The following is a 15,069-nucleotide window of genomic DNA, read 5'->3' as shown; positions in this document are numbered from 1 at the left end:
TAGGATGTTTTTGACTGTATGTGGTAGAAGGCTTAAACACTAAGACAATTTACTATCCCAAGTAACAAAATATCCAAAGTTGGATTGTCCCAGGGCTGGGATTGCTTCTGTAATTTCAGGCATCACATAGAGACCCAACCACGAGAAGCCAAAATGGACAATGTCCCTGACTTCCTGTGTGTTGCCCAGAAGTCCCCTCTAGACTTCCTCTCAGGTCCAATTGACCAGTAATGCATATGTCTACACCAACCTCCAGGAGATACTGGGACATAATTGCAATAATAATACCAATAATCACTAACATTTCTTGAGCACTTCATATGAACCAGGTACTGGTATAAGCACTTTACATGCATCAACTCATTTGCTCTTCAAAGCCACCTGTTAAAGAGGTAGCATTATTATACCTATTTTGCAGATGAGAAAAGTAAGGCACAGAAAAGTTAAATAAGGTCACAGTAAGTGGTGGAGCTGAAATTCACAGTTTGGCAATCTGGCTCCAAAGTCACTTTTTCCAACTACCAAGTATATTACCTGAGAATAAGTCTTCAACGTCTGCAACAGCCAGAGGTTGATTCCACCAACAAGGAAGAGGGGAGAAGAATGGCTATTAGATATACAACTAGTGGTGTTTCTCCCTAGGAACAAATTGCAGCTCTTGACTGGCATACACCAAGCCATCAGTGACAGACCCTGGCCATTTTGTCAACACCTCCCCATCTTCTCTTTAGACCTGTGTCTCTGATTAATAGTCAGGAGGAAACCCTGGGCAATGACTGGAGTCATTCTAGAAGCAACAATAGCAGCAGCTCCACCTAGAGAAATCTCCAAACTAATATGAACATGCCTACCAGGGGACATTGGAGTGAGTTCTGGGGAAGAGACAAGCTTTCTCCCAAGAGCAGGAAAGCCACCGGAGGCTGGGCCCCCATGTAGGACTCTGAGGTGCTCTGGTGACTGCCACATACGCACAGCTCCCCTGCAGTCCATGGTGCAGTACTTCTTTCTCCCCAGGCAGGAGTAGTGCTAGACTGCCCACCAGCACTTCACTAGTTACCAGCAGAGGTGCACCTTGGCGATCAAATGGAGTCTTTGGTTTGTGAGAAAACCAGCCCTGCCTGAATGAACTTCATAGACAAACCCCAGCCAGTCTGCTCTGCTGTTGATAAGATCATCATGGGGCATTTTCCTACTGCAGAGTCTTCCCCTCTCTCTGTGCCTCACTTACCACTTGAGAGTACCCGTCGCTAAACATGGCTAAAATACTCAAGGCTCTTTTTTCAAATAAAACTTCCATCTTTTAGGACTTTACAGCCGCTAACTCTACCCTCCTGTGCTAAAAATACCACTTTTTCTCCTCTGTCATTAATCCAGTAGTTTTTTTTCATATATTTGTCTTTTCATAGAGTCAGAGATACAGTGAGTCAGTTTCCTAACATCCCAAGCACATGGCCCAGGGAAGGGGGCGGATGTATTCTTAGCTCAAGAGCACTTTGCTCTGCCTTATGTAAACCCCCGCAGCTGGATGTCTCCAGACTCAGATAAAGAGGCGCCCAGCCCAGGGGGAGCAGAAAAGACCAAAGAATGAAGCCTCTGAACACCTAGCCCATCTCCCTAGGAACCTGATTGCTGCCTGCAGATCTGAAATGGAGCCCGCGGCCTGTGGGACACCTGATTTCTCTCAGACAGGAGTGAACAGAGGGGGAATTCCTCTCCAGGCTTCTTCCCACAGAGGTCTCAGCGCAGGTCCCGCAGCAAGGCCTGTGTTTTGGTCAGCCTGGGAGGCCACGGCTATGCTGAGGAGAGGTGAAGGGAGCTGGCCACCAGGGCACTGGGGACTCCCAAAAAGAAATTGTAAGAATAGTAAGAATAAGATGGAGTGTGTCTTGCTGGCTATCATGACCAACTATCCTCAGGCTGCAGAAAGGCTGCAGTCATTTTCATATATGCCCCAAGCCATAGTATTTGAATTTAAATTTTCCAGAGCCAAGAAAGCCACAGTCACTTATTTCAAGACTGTGCGGTCTGGTTGAGCCATCTGCTTTTGCAAGCTACCGGCACAAAGGCCAGAGATCTGAGACATACCCATGTTCTGAAAAGCCCCTGTCAGGCCTTGTAACAGCTGGTTTCAGAATTCTTCAGCTGTGGTATGGCCACTGACCTTGGCCACGTCATGTCCCCTCTATGGGTCTCCATGGCCCCAACATGAGGGAGGAGGCAGATCCTGACCTCCAGGCACATATCCAGGTCAGAAGTTCTGAACTTGAGAAGAGGACTTTGCTTCCCTTTGGAGGATGGCAGTGCCTATGCCCACCGCTGCATCTGCTTCCGTTTCCTTCACTTTCTCTATTCAGCCCTGCCCAGCATTTAGTGGAAATGCTAAGCAGACACCCTGACAGAGGTCGCAACAGTTTCTCAATCTGGGATGGCCAAGACAATCGATGACTTATTTATAGAGTACAATAGGCCAAATAATGCCCACTCCCAAGGTGGCCACATCCTAATCCCTGGAACCTGTGAATATGTTATGTTACTCACAAAAGGGACTTCGAAGGTAGAATTAAGGTTATTAATCAGTGACCCTAAAATAGGGAAATTATCCTGGATTATTCAGGTTGACACTATCTAATCACATGAGCCCATTAAAGCAGAAAACCTCTTCTGGCTGGAAGTCAGCCAGATGCTGCAAAAAGGGAAAGTTAGAGAGATTTAAAGATTGAGAATGGGCCACATGGGAAGCATGAGATGGAAAATGAGCAGCTTTTAAGATCAAAAGTCCAGCCCCTGGCTGACAGCCACCAAGGAAACAGGAACCTCAGTCCAACAACCAAAAGGAGCTGAATACAGCCAACAACCTGTATGAGCTCAGAAGCAGATTTTTTTCTCAGAGCTTCCAGAAAGGAACACACCCTGTCAGTACTTGTGGGAATCTAAGCAGAGGACCCATTGAGCCATCCTGTGCCCAGATTTCTAACCTATAGAACTGTGAGACAGTAAATGGTTATTGTCTTAATCCACTAAATCTGTGGTAATTTGTTATAGCAGCAATAGAAAACCAAAATACAGGGACTGTCCCTGACAATTGTATTACTTGAACATGAAAAATTTGTCCTTCCCAGATACCTCTTCCTGCCTATGGAAGCAGGATGGCAAAGCCTGGCCCAAGACACTGGGCTCTGTTTTACTTCCAGGAATTGACACATATTAAAGCTTTGAAAGAAAGGACAAAGAATGCATGGAAGGAGGGAGGAAGGGAGGGAAGGAGGAAAAGAACTGGCCCTGATTTTGTTATTACTGTAACTCCCATAGGCATGAAAGTCACAACACTGCCCTCTTCATAATTAAGAAAAGTGACGTTGGCTGCAGTGACCCTATGGAAGAAGGGCCAGGAGTGCTCTGGAATCCAGCAACTTAAATATCTGCAGAGAACATCTTGCCAGCAGCCCTTTGGCTGTGAAAATGCAAATGAGCCAAGCCAGCCGCCAAGTGTCACAGGGAGGCTCAGCTGACACAGCAGTCAGGGTAGAGCTCCATTCTCAACTCTCCTTCCCATAGAACCAGAGCGGAAGACACTCAGAGCGAGGTGCACCCCAGAGCCCCCCCAGGGATACTCAGCCCGGCAGGCAGGGCGCCCGCACCGCCTGCAGCTCTGGGGCCGCTCACCTACCTCTGGAATGAGTGTGAGGACGAGCAGTTGGTCTCTCGCCTCCTTCTCCTCTCTCACCTCCCTTTCAAGTTCCAAAGTGAAAACTGAAAATTAATTTTGCCGTCTCCTGCTCTCCTTTCTCAAATATCATCTCATATTTATGTAATGAGATTGTACCATGAATTTCTATTACTCATAAACAGCAAAAGGAGAAAAGACAAAATGTAAGAGGTCAAAGATCATATATATTTACATATATATACATATATGTACACACATATATATATATACATATACCTATATGTACACACACACACACACACACACACACACACACACACACTCACACAGGTCCTGTATATACATATACGTCATGTCTTTTTTTAGTTCTGGAAAGTCACCTCACACCTACACAGACCATGTACCTCCACTCGCACTTGCCCTGAAACTCTGATCCCCTCCTGTTGCCAGCCCAGATTATAGGGAAGCGGACAGCTGGGGGAGCAGAGCACGGGGGCCACAGATAATCCACTATGGGGGGGGAAATGTTTTAAGATTATCAACAGCCTTTAGGCCCTGAGAGAGTTTGAGAATTCTTCCCATCTGGTAATAATTATAATGACCAAACTCATTCTCCAAACAGCCTAAAGCACTCAGCAGGGACCCGTGCTCCATTTTAAAGGTCACAAAGATTGGGAATTACAGCCCATGACCTAAGTCAATGTTTCCTGAACTTTCAGTGGATGATTTGTTCATGAACTTCACATAGAGGAAACAGAAATGTGGTAAGGATTGGGGAACAGGAGGTTCATGTCCCTGGATGTTCCCCTGTGCATATAAATACCACTTCATCCAAACACTCCATCATCCCATGTAAATGTGTCTGCATGCCCACACGCATGCATACACACACACACACACACACACACACACACACACACACACACGCCGGCCTCCTGCTTTATTCCTCCGAGTCCAAATCCCATCTCAGCACCAACCCCAACCTACCTGGGAATGCCACACAAAATGCCACCCAATCTGAAGGACGCTCAGCTTGGTAAAGAAGAAAGTTACCCACCTCAGAGACACCAGCAGAGCTAGAAGCAGAGCTATGAGCCAGAGAAGAAATTGAGAAATCAAAGTTGGTTCTGCCAGCCAGATCCATCTCCAGGAAGGAAACCCCTCAACTCCAGTGTACCCTTTAAAATCCAGCAAGCCCTCCTCAACCCCACAGACCTGCTGCCACCCAGCCTGGCTGAACCCAGGGGCTCAAACTTCTAGTGTGATTTTACTCATGAGACTCGAAGGAGAAATCTGTCCCAGCATTTGGAAGAGCATGTCCCCTGGTTTGATCATTGTTCTTTCTCCAAGGCCATCTGTTGATGGCTATTATTCCACTAGAACACAAGCTGTGACGGTATTCATTTCTTTTGCTCTCCTGCTTCTAAACCTCATGATACATTGAACGATCCTTCAAAAAGAGACTTTCGGCATTTGGGTCCCTGTCCTATGAAAAGCAACATAACACCAAGCCATTATCAAGTGCCAAAGACTGTTCCAGCACTTTACAGGATTTAATTCATTTACTCCTCACAACAGCCCTCTGAGGTGGATTCCATTATTATCGCCATCTGACAGTTGAAGACACTGAGGCAAAGGAAGTTAAGTGAATTGCCTGCCGTCATGGGGTTAGTACACAGGTAGCAAATCTGGGATTCGAATTCAGAGAGCATGGCTCCAGAGTCCACAGTTTCAAATCTTAACCAGTGTGCTTTCAGCATTCCCAAACATTGTATCTGAGGAACTGCCCAGCCCCTTGGAAGAACACAGTGAATAAACAACACAGACCAACAGCACATTGTCTATAAAAGAGAAGAAATGTGTCCTCTGCAACACATTCCTCCACATTCATTCCCCCACCGCTCTGTCTCTCTCCTCCACCCCCCCCCCCACACACACACACACTCCTGCTGTACTTGGATCTAGTACCACCATGCAATGAGATTTAACTTTGACTCCAAAGAGTGATTGAGGCTGCAGGACACAGACACAGACTCTTCCTCACCCTATCACTTCATGCTCCCGGGTACTGTGACGGTTCACCTTATGAGTCCACTTGGCTGTGCCATGGTGCCCAGATTCAAACACGAGTGTTGTTATACTACAACTGTGTGACACAGGCACTGACAGTCCCAAGGGGCCACACTTTCCTTTCAAGTCAGAACTTGCTTCAAACGCAGAAGGAAGGCAGTGGCGTTCTAAGGAACACAAACCAGCAAGAGCTCTGTCACATCCTTTCATACCCGGGTTACTTGCCTGTATTAATTGACCGCTTACTCCAAAAACACTGGCATATAAGGGGAAAAAAGATAAGCCAATCCATTCATAGTTCTTTTTCTTTTCAGACCTTCCTTACTCACCAGCAAGCCAAAGGTAGGGAGTGTTGGTAGAACGTGCACATATCAAGAAGTGAAATGAATAGTTGAGTTCATTTCGTGTAGCGTTTCCCTTGTTCTGCTAAGAATGTAATACATATGCACGTATGAGCTATGAAATACAATTTGTATGATTTCGGAGACTCTGCATATGAGTTAAGTGCTCTCATATTTGCATTTAAAACTAAAATTGTACCATATAAAAATGAACTGTAAATTCACACTATCAATTTACATTTTTTATCTTTCTTCACTTAGAATGGCATTATAGCAAGTTTGTAAAAAACGCTATGACAAAATAGGAGACAGACTGTAGAAGAAAGGAAAAGAACCCAAAGCCACAGATAATAAGACCTCACAAAATTGTTGGGAGGACTAAATGAGGACTTGGTAAGAGGCCTGGGACATGGTAGGTGTATGTTAACCGCCCCCCATCGTAACCAACAAGATTCCAGCCTGACACCTTAATGAGAATTTAGGGATTCATGTAACTTGCTGCCTTTCTTAGGAGTATCTACATTTTAAGCAAAAGACACAGGATTTCAGATACGCAGTCAGTTGGAAGATAATGTGGGACTCAGGGCTCTGTCCAGACCCTCAGATCATGGGAGAAAGCCATAGTCAACCTTCCCTACTCAAAAAAGGAACCAAACTCAGCATTGCCATCTTTCTTGAGCTTCTCTTCCAGGTTTCACTGGGGAAGGAATTCCTTGCTCTTGTGTCTTAGGGAATAATGGCTGACTAGCTCTGGTTTCAGGGCCACTAATGCCTCTTAATAAGCTCCTCACTGTGGTGAGGGCTGGGCCTCCATCGCTCTGAGGTCTGTTTCCACCAGCCCACTCGGGGAGTGTCATTTAAAATCTGTCCACCTCCAAAGACAGCATCTCGTCACATGACAGCTGAGCCTGGGGAAGCAGGCTATTACGGTCAGAAGTGTCCTTTCTAATGACACAGGCAGAGCAGCAGGAAGAGCTTGCTTGGGAAGGGGTCACAGGACTGAGCAGTGAGTAACAGAGTGGCCGGAAGAGCACAAGGTCGGAGACTGTTGCACTGAGAAACATCCTCCAATGGGCATTCAAGAGGAGCTGCAGATAACAATTTCATTGTGTTGACGCAGACCTTGTTTCCCAGTGTTTTAGTCTATAATCTGTTCAAACTCTTGTTATAAAAGGAAAGAAATTCTGCATTCAGGAAGCACTATCGATCCTGGCTAATCTGGTCTATAAGGGGCAATTTAAACAGGTTGCCATGGTAACACTCCTGTTTTATTTATGGTAACAAGATCAAGGTATGGGATGTGAGAGCTCATCTCATTGCTGTGATTTTCAACCTCTGTTCCGAGGAGTGGGAGTTTGGGGAAAGACTCAAAAGCTGTGAGATGGGGGGGGGGGAGGGGGGAAGTTCTGGCTCCCACCTCCACCATACCTAGATCAGCCTCGCTTTGATCTCTTTTACGTTTTAGGATTACACTGCTTTTAAAAAATAACCAAAAAAAAAGAAAGAAAGAAAACCAGAGAATTATCATAAAGAGCACTGGATCAGGAATTAGAAAACTAGCTCCTCATCCCTTCCTCCCCCAAACAGGCAGAGCCGGATGCCCAAGGCGTTTCCCAGCCCCAACAGCCATCCCTCATGCCCTCATGCCTTTGGCCTGACCTTCAACCATCTAAGACACCCCTTTCTCCTCTGGCGTTTTGTCACAGAGGTGTTCCTCCTATACCGCCCCCCAGTCCCCAGAGGTGGCAGATGGGGCAGGCTTTCTCCTTACTAACAAGTCTGGTGGAAACCTGTCTTATGCCATGATCTCCTCCTTCATGTGACAGCCTTCACTTCTACCTTCCCTGAGGCTGAAATGGCAGAGAGGATGCAGAGACAGAAACTTAAACAACAAAGGGAAGAATCTACGCTCTTCTCCCTGCCACACAGGCCTGAGTGCAGCATGTGTCAAATCAGACTCTAGATGCAGAGCTCCGTGGGTGGCAAGTGCAGCTTTTCTTCTCTCAGCCTCAGCTGCTGAGGCTTTTTCTTCCCTCCACCCCACCCCTCCTTCTTGTTCTCTTCTTCTTCTTCCTAGTTATCAAGAACATCCTGATTCACACAGATAAACAGTTGAAAGAAAGCAAATTTTATAACAGCTCATCCTGTAGTCTCGAGATTCTCCTTCATAAACAGAGACGGCAGGAAAGGGTTTACCCCAGGGTCTGTGCCAAAACAAGTCTGACCTTGCAAGGTGTTGAACTGTGCATACCTGTCCTCCTACCAGGGAAGGAAAAGGGGATGGGCTGGTGCAGAAATCAGACCTAGAGGCAGATCTGGGAACCACGCTCAGAATAGCCTAGAACAGAGGTTATGACTGATGCACAGGCCTCTCTGCCTGGGCCTGAATGAGGGCAACTAAGTAAAGGACCCTGATTTGTAATGTTTGCCAGTTTCTATGGTGTATCTATTCCTACCATGGTCAATTTCAGCTACCCATGTGATGCTATCAAATGTGGAGTTGGGAAGAGATGTACAATAACATTATTATATAGTATTTGTATCATACAGATACAGTAGGCGGAAGTAACGCCAAGGTCAGAGATAATAGTAAAAAATTGTAAAAAAAATAATTAGGAGTGACATTTTGTGTATTTATTATCTTTGTTTTAATGTAATTTATTTAATTGTAACCTCATATAATTTAATTTCTAGTAGTAGCCATGTTTAATAACTGGCTCACAAGATGCCTGAAAATTTAACAACTGGCTCTGATGAGCCCCCTGCAGCACACCACTGCCCTGACCCTGCCCCACTGCCCACTCATGTTGCAGGGTGGAATTTGTGCAGAAAATTCTCTACCTCGATGATAAAAAAATATATATGTAGTAACAAAAAGCTACAGGTTTTTTCCAAGTCTAAAGAGGTAGTATATTGATTTCTGATCCAATATGTATTGTCCTGAGTTTTGCCTGTTTTTTGACACAAACATCTCAGTTAGGTCTCTTTTAGTATTCACCTTAGACCAGGGCAATCAACCCCTGCCCTGGATCCTACACTTTGGAAGGCCCTGCTCTGGCCCTCCTTCATCTTTGCCTCTCCCTGGATGAGGAGTTTGTGGGGCTGAGGGGATGTCCCGTCAAGGACCTCATGCCTCCCCTTCCAGCCCACACCCCACACATGCAGGATTCCTGGCCCCAATGGCTGTGGGCCCACTTCAGAACTCTGTGAGCCTCTTCCCTGAATCTGTTCTCCTGCGGGCAAACTCCACGGCTGCTTACCTGTGTGCATACACATAGGCTTGAGTGGTGACGAAGGGGAGGCGCTTTGTGGCCAGGGCAGTAGATGGAGAGTGGACGTTCAGACTGGGATGTCATCAGCTATGTTGCACTGCCCCTTGTAGTGCTAGATGGAACTGGGGATGGCACGAGAAGGGGGTCTCTATGTGCACTCTTGCTCTGGGTCCCCACAGGCAGGCATGGGCTTCTCGCATAAGCCTCCAGGCTCACAGGACCCATCTTTCTTACTTCTTGCCCCTCTCATGACTAGCAGGCCCACTCCACAAATATTAGGGAAGGAGACTCGGCCAAAAGCTGAACTTGATCATTTTTTTGGTATGAGAATCTCATCTCAACCTTAGCAGAGCTAACACGATTGCCCTTGAAAAACAGATGATGACAAGTCTTACTGATGCAATGACAGTCTGTCTTAACCAAGCCTACAACTCTCATGAGCCTGAAAAAGCTGCCCTGAAGGCTGCAGCTTCTCCAGCAGGATGAGAAATCTAAAAATCTATTCACTTCAAACAGCATTCGCTGAGTACCTATTACAGGCAAGGCACTTTTTGTCGCTACTTTATGCCTAATCATGTGAGAAAGACATTAGGTTCTGCCATTAAGAAATGTATCATCTAATAGAATGGAAGAGTTAGGGGCTGATTAAACTTGCACAAAGAAAATTAGAACAGCAGGAAAAATATTTTCAGTATGATAATAGGTTCAAAGTGCATGAGAAAATGCCCAAAACTAGAAGCAACCAAGATATCCTCTAATGGATGAATGGATAAACAAACTATGATATGCCCTTAAAATGGAATATTATTCAGCAATACAAAGAAATGAGCTACCAAGCCACCAAAAAAGTATGGAAGAACTTTGAATGCATAGTGCTAAGTGCAAGAAGCCAATCTGAAAATGCTTCATACTGTATGATTCCAACTATATGACATTCTGGATAAGGCAAAACTATAGAGTCAATAAAAAGATCAGTGGTTGTGTAGGGATTCAGAGGGAGGCGGATGAATAGGAGGAGCACAGGAAGTTTTTAGGCCTGTGAAATTATTCTGTAGGAAACTATAATGGCTGCTCTATGACATTCTGCATTTGTCAAACCCCATAGCACTGTATATCACAAAGAGTGAACCTTAATGTAAACTATGGACTTTAGTTAGTAATAATGTATCAATGTTGGTTCTTAATTGTAACAAATGTACCACAGTAATGCAAGATGTTAATAATATGGGACACAGAAAATAATGTGTTGGGGAGGATGTGGGGAAATTGGAGCACTGTTCACTGCTAATGGGAATGTCAAATGGTGCAGCCACTATGGAGAACAGTATGGAGGTTCCTCAAAAAATTAAACATAGAATTACCATGTGATCCAGCAATTCTAATTTCGGGTCTATGCCTAAAAGAATTGAAAAGAGGGACTTGATCAGATATTCGTACACCCATATTCATTGCAGCATTATTTATGATAGCCAAAAGGTGAAAACAACCCAAATGTCCATCGATGTATGAATGGATAAACAAAATGTGATATCTACATATGTGGAATATTATCCAGCCTTAAAAAGGAATAATATTCTGACATACACTACAACATGGATGAACCTTGAGGACATTATGTTAAATGAAACAAGCCAGACACTGAAGAACAAATATTGTTTGATTTCACTTACATGAGTTACCTAGAATAGGCAAAAATTCATAGAGACAGAAAGAAGAAGCGAGGTTACCAGGAAGTGCGGGAAGGAGAAATGGGAAGTTACTGTTCAATTGATACAGAGTTTCCTTTTGGGAAAATCAAAAAGCTCTGGAGATGGATACTAGTGATGGTTGCACAGCAATGTGAGTGTGCTTAATTAAAATGACACAGAAATCTACACTTCAATATTATTAACATGGTAAACTTTATGTTATGTATATTTTACCACGATACATAAGAATACTAGGGGAAACTGTGTAGTGGAGGGCAGTACACGAGAACTCTCTATACTATCTGCTTAACTTTTCTGTAAACCTAAAACTGTTCTAAAAAGTGAGGTTAGTAATTTTTTAAGTACATGAGAGTACAGTTAAAACTAATATAATGTTATATGCCAATTATGTCTCATTTTTTTAAAAAAAGCAAATGAGAGGTCAACGCAAGGAGATATATCATCTAATCAAGGGTACAGGCCAGGAAAGACTTCGTGGAGAGGACAGTTTTTGAGACAAGACTTAGAAGGTGCTAGGATTTCAACAAAGGAAGAGGTGGGAGAAGGCAGCCATTACAAAGAGAGGTGACGATACACACAAATGTACAGCAAAAGGAGAGGATAGATGTGTGGCATGGATATCTGCAATTTGACTGCAGGGTATAGGGATGTAGGTAAACAGGAGAAAAATACTCGGGAAAGTAAGTACATTAGTTTATTAAACAATAATTAGTTAAAACTTGCCACATGCCAGACACAGTTATTGGTGGTGAGGATGGAACCGTAAAAGTCCTCGTCTGCATGGAGTTCATACTCTAGCAGACTATATCACAGAGGTTTTGAATGCCAGGTGAGGTGTTTGTACTTAATTCATCAATCAGTGGAGAACCAGACAAGGTTTTTGAGCAGAAAAACTAATGCACATTCTTTTCTGTGTAGTTTCCATGATAATCTAAGAGCAACAAGGTTAGAGAGTATTTTACTGTAATACGACCTCATGATTTGTACTGGCCCCTGAAGACTGTGACCTCTCTATAGAAATCTCATCCTGTCTCTCTTTTAAGCACAGTATGAGAGTCCAAAATCATTATACAAGTGATTCTCAACTGTCAGTGAGGGACAAGGTGTTTCCCCACTCAGTGATCTGAGGGGAATCTTGGAGAGATTTAAAGGCATGTATGCCTTTAAAGATTCTGAGATATCTCTCTAGGAAGACCATGATACCCTCCCGTACACATACTCTATAAAGCAGGATTTGGTCAGAAAAATAGGAACCACTCAAGGTATTTCAAGGAAGAGATGTAATTCAGGGAAATGGAGGCTCACAAAACTGTTGGAAAGGCTGAGGAAGCAAAGGTCGGGAAAAGATGTCACTCGCTTCCAAGGAGTTTCAGCAAACTATCACTGATGATCTCAGCTTGTTACAACCCCAAAAGAGACAATTTGCAGGACACTCAGAAGTTACTGCAAAATCTCCCACGTGCCGTCAATCAAAGCCTATCCGTTTGCCTGCTGCTACCACAGGAGCAAAAACAATTTCATTGTACAAGTGCCTCTTAATGGCAGAAAAGAAACCAGAACTCTGATACTCAGGGATTCTGAAGAATGTAGTTCTCAGGCTTGCAGTCCCTGCAATACAAGAGAAAACACAGATGGAACGAGGGCTGAATGCTGGTTTCCAAAAAATACCTCCTATGATGGGTTGAATTGTGCCCCCCAAAAAAGAAATATTCAAATCCTAACCCCTAGAGCCCATGAATGTGATTTTATTTGGAAATAGGTTTTTTGAAGATGTAATCAAGCTAAAATGAGGTCATACCAAATTAGGGTGGGTTCTAATCCAATGATTGGTATCTTTATACAAAAAAGGAAATTCAGACACAGAGACAGGGGAGAATGCCAAGTGAAGACAGAGGCAGAGATTGGAATGCCACATCTACACACCAAAGAATGTCAAGGACAACCCAGAGGAAGCAAGGAAGGATCCTCCCCGAGAGCCTTTGAGGAGACCTGGTCCTGTGGACATCTTGGTTTCAGACTTCCAGCCTCCAGAACTATGAAACAACAAACTTCTGCTGTTTTAAACTACAGTTTGTGGAAATTTGTTACAGCAGTCCTAGGAAATTAATAAACACCCCCCCCCCCACGCACACACACACACACATTGCATACAGCCCAGTGTCCTAGTGAGCCACTATTACAGATAGAAGTATGTTGGGAGCAGAGGTTGGGAATGAGAAAATTGAGAGATGAACCCCCAGTTTTTTCATGGGGTTCCCCTACACTTAGAAGACAGGTATCATTGAAGGGACAGGAAGATAACAGCCCTTCCCCCCAAAGCCATAGCCCAAACTGGATAGGAGTACCTAAAATATAATCCTGGTTTCACCAGATATGGAAAGTTGGTTACTTTCTTACCCTGATAATTGCGAAAGGAGCTGTATATGGCTGGAACAAATTGGCACACAAAGTATCTTTCATTGATTTACTCAGTGTACAGCTCTGCTGATTTTAAAGCAGCTAGCAAATCTGTTTCTAAAATAAAAGGGCTGTGGTCTAAAAGCATATCTAGTTACCAAGTTCATAATGTTCTTGGACCAAAGTGGCTTTAGGAAGAGAAGAGCCTGCCTTTCTTTTCCCGTCTTTCCCTCAAGCCGTAGATCATTGAGTCCTTGGGCCCACTCTTCAGACACCTCCCCAGGACATTTCAGCATATCATTTGCTTCAAGGCCCATCCTTTTCTTAGACAAGTTTCCCAGAATTTAACAGAAGAATCATCAGAGTGGGCAGGTTGGCAGGAAGAACAGAGAAGGCCTGTTTGTCTGTGCCACGTGGGAGGAGGTAAGAAATAAGATGATGCCACAGACCTATGAAGACTGTGAGACGTTAAACCCTAGTTCTTAAGCAACCCATTTTCCTGGACTCGTGTCAAAGAGACTATTTTGTCTGCATTTTTCTGGTCAGTATTTCTTCAGTAGAGTAAATCTCAGAAATTACAAAATACAGGTAAGTAGCAACTACATTCCTAGTCTTGGGAAGTCTGAGCACCCACTTTTATTTGCCTAGCAAGAAAGGTGACTAAAAAATAGAATTGAACTTTGTATATTTGGCCTAATCTGAAAGCAGACTTGCCTGGAGGGCAGGAGACTGAAGCTATTGAGCCCTGGGGTAACTTTCCAACTGACTGTGACGTGTGTTGGATAATACTAGTGGTTTCTTCTTTGTCTTTAGCAACAGAGCAGCTCAAACATTTGCTAGGACCACCTCCTAAGTCACGTGGTTGGTCGTGCTCAGAGGTGTTCCACGGGCAGAAAATCTTTCTGCCTTTCCCAGTTACATGAAACTTCATGTCAAAAGACTGACAGAGGTGATGCTTTGAGCTGCAGAATTTTCCGACTAAATCCTAGCAAGGCCAAATACATGCTTATTCCTGCCATTCTGACCTGTCTCTAGTGGGCTGGCAGGAAAAGGCAGCTCAGCAATGAGCTCTGTGACACTTGACATATTCTGCCCTAAGCCACACACTGAGATGCTATGGCTCCAGGGCTCCTCTTTGCATGACATTTATCCAGGTTTAAGTCTTGAGTCTCTTCTTTGACACCAGCCCAGGAAAATGTAGAGGCTAAAACCAGACAGTGACTACACATTTTCAGGTTTTGCCCAGAGGTGATTTCTTTTCTCTCATCAGAATTCATTCCCATCAAGAAGGTAGGTTTTCTCATTAATAATCATGACAGTGATCAGCCCTCCTCGTTTATCAAGTTATTGCTCATCCCAAAATGTCAAGTGATCTAACACGATTAGGTAGCTGTATGCAGTGTCCCCGCTCTGAGTCCTCATCTGGACAATCTAGGAGACAACCTGGTTTTGCCTTTGCATAAAACTGAATGATCATTAAAGAGTCCACAGGACTATGAAGTCTTGGGGCCCAAAGGAACCTCAAGCTGTTAGTCAATTCATTCTCCCTCTCTCTAGACAAAAATACATGCAAGCGATTTAGAATACTCATCATAGTTAATCCACAATTGCAA

Source organism: Rhinolophus sinicus, chromosome 3, assembly GCF_057876585.1.
Source record: "Rhinolophus sinicus isolate RSI-liver-muscle chromosome 3, RSI-T2T, whole genome shotgun sequence".
Classification (NCBI taxonomy): Eukaryota; Metazoa; Chordata; class Mammalia; order Chiroptera; family Rhinolophidae; genus Rhinolophus; species Rhinolophus sinicus.
The sequence above is the reverse complement of the archived record's forward strand: the minus strand, read 5'-3'. Positions refer to the sequence as shown.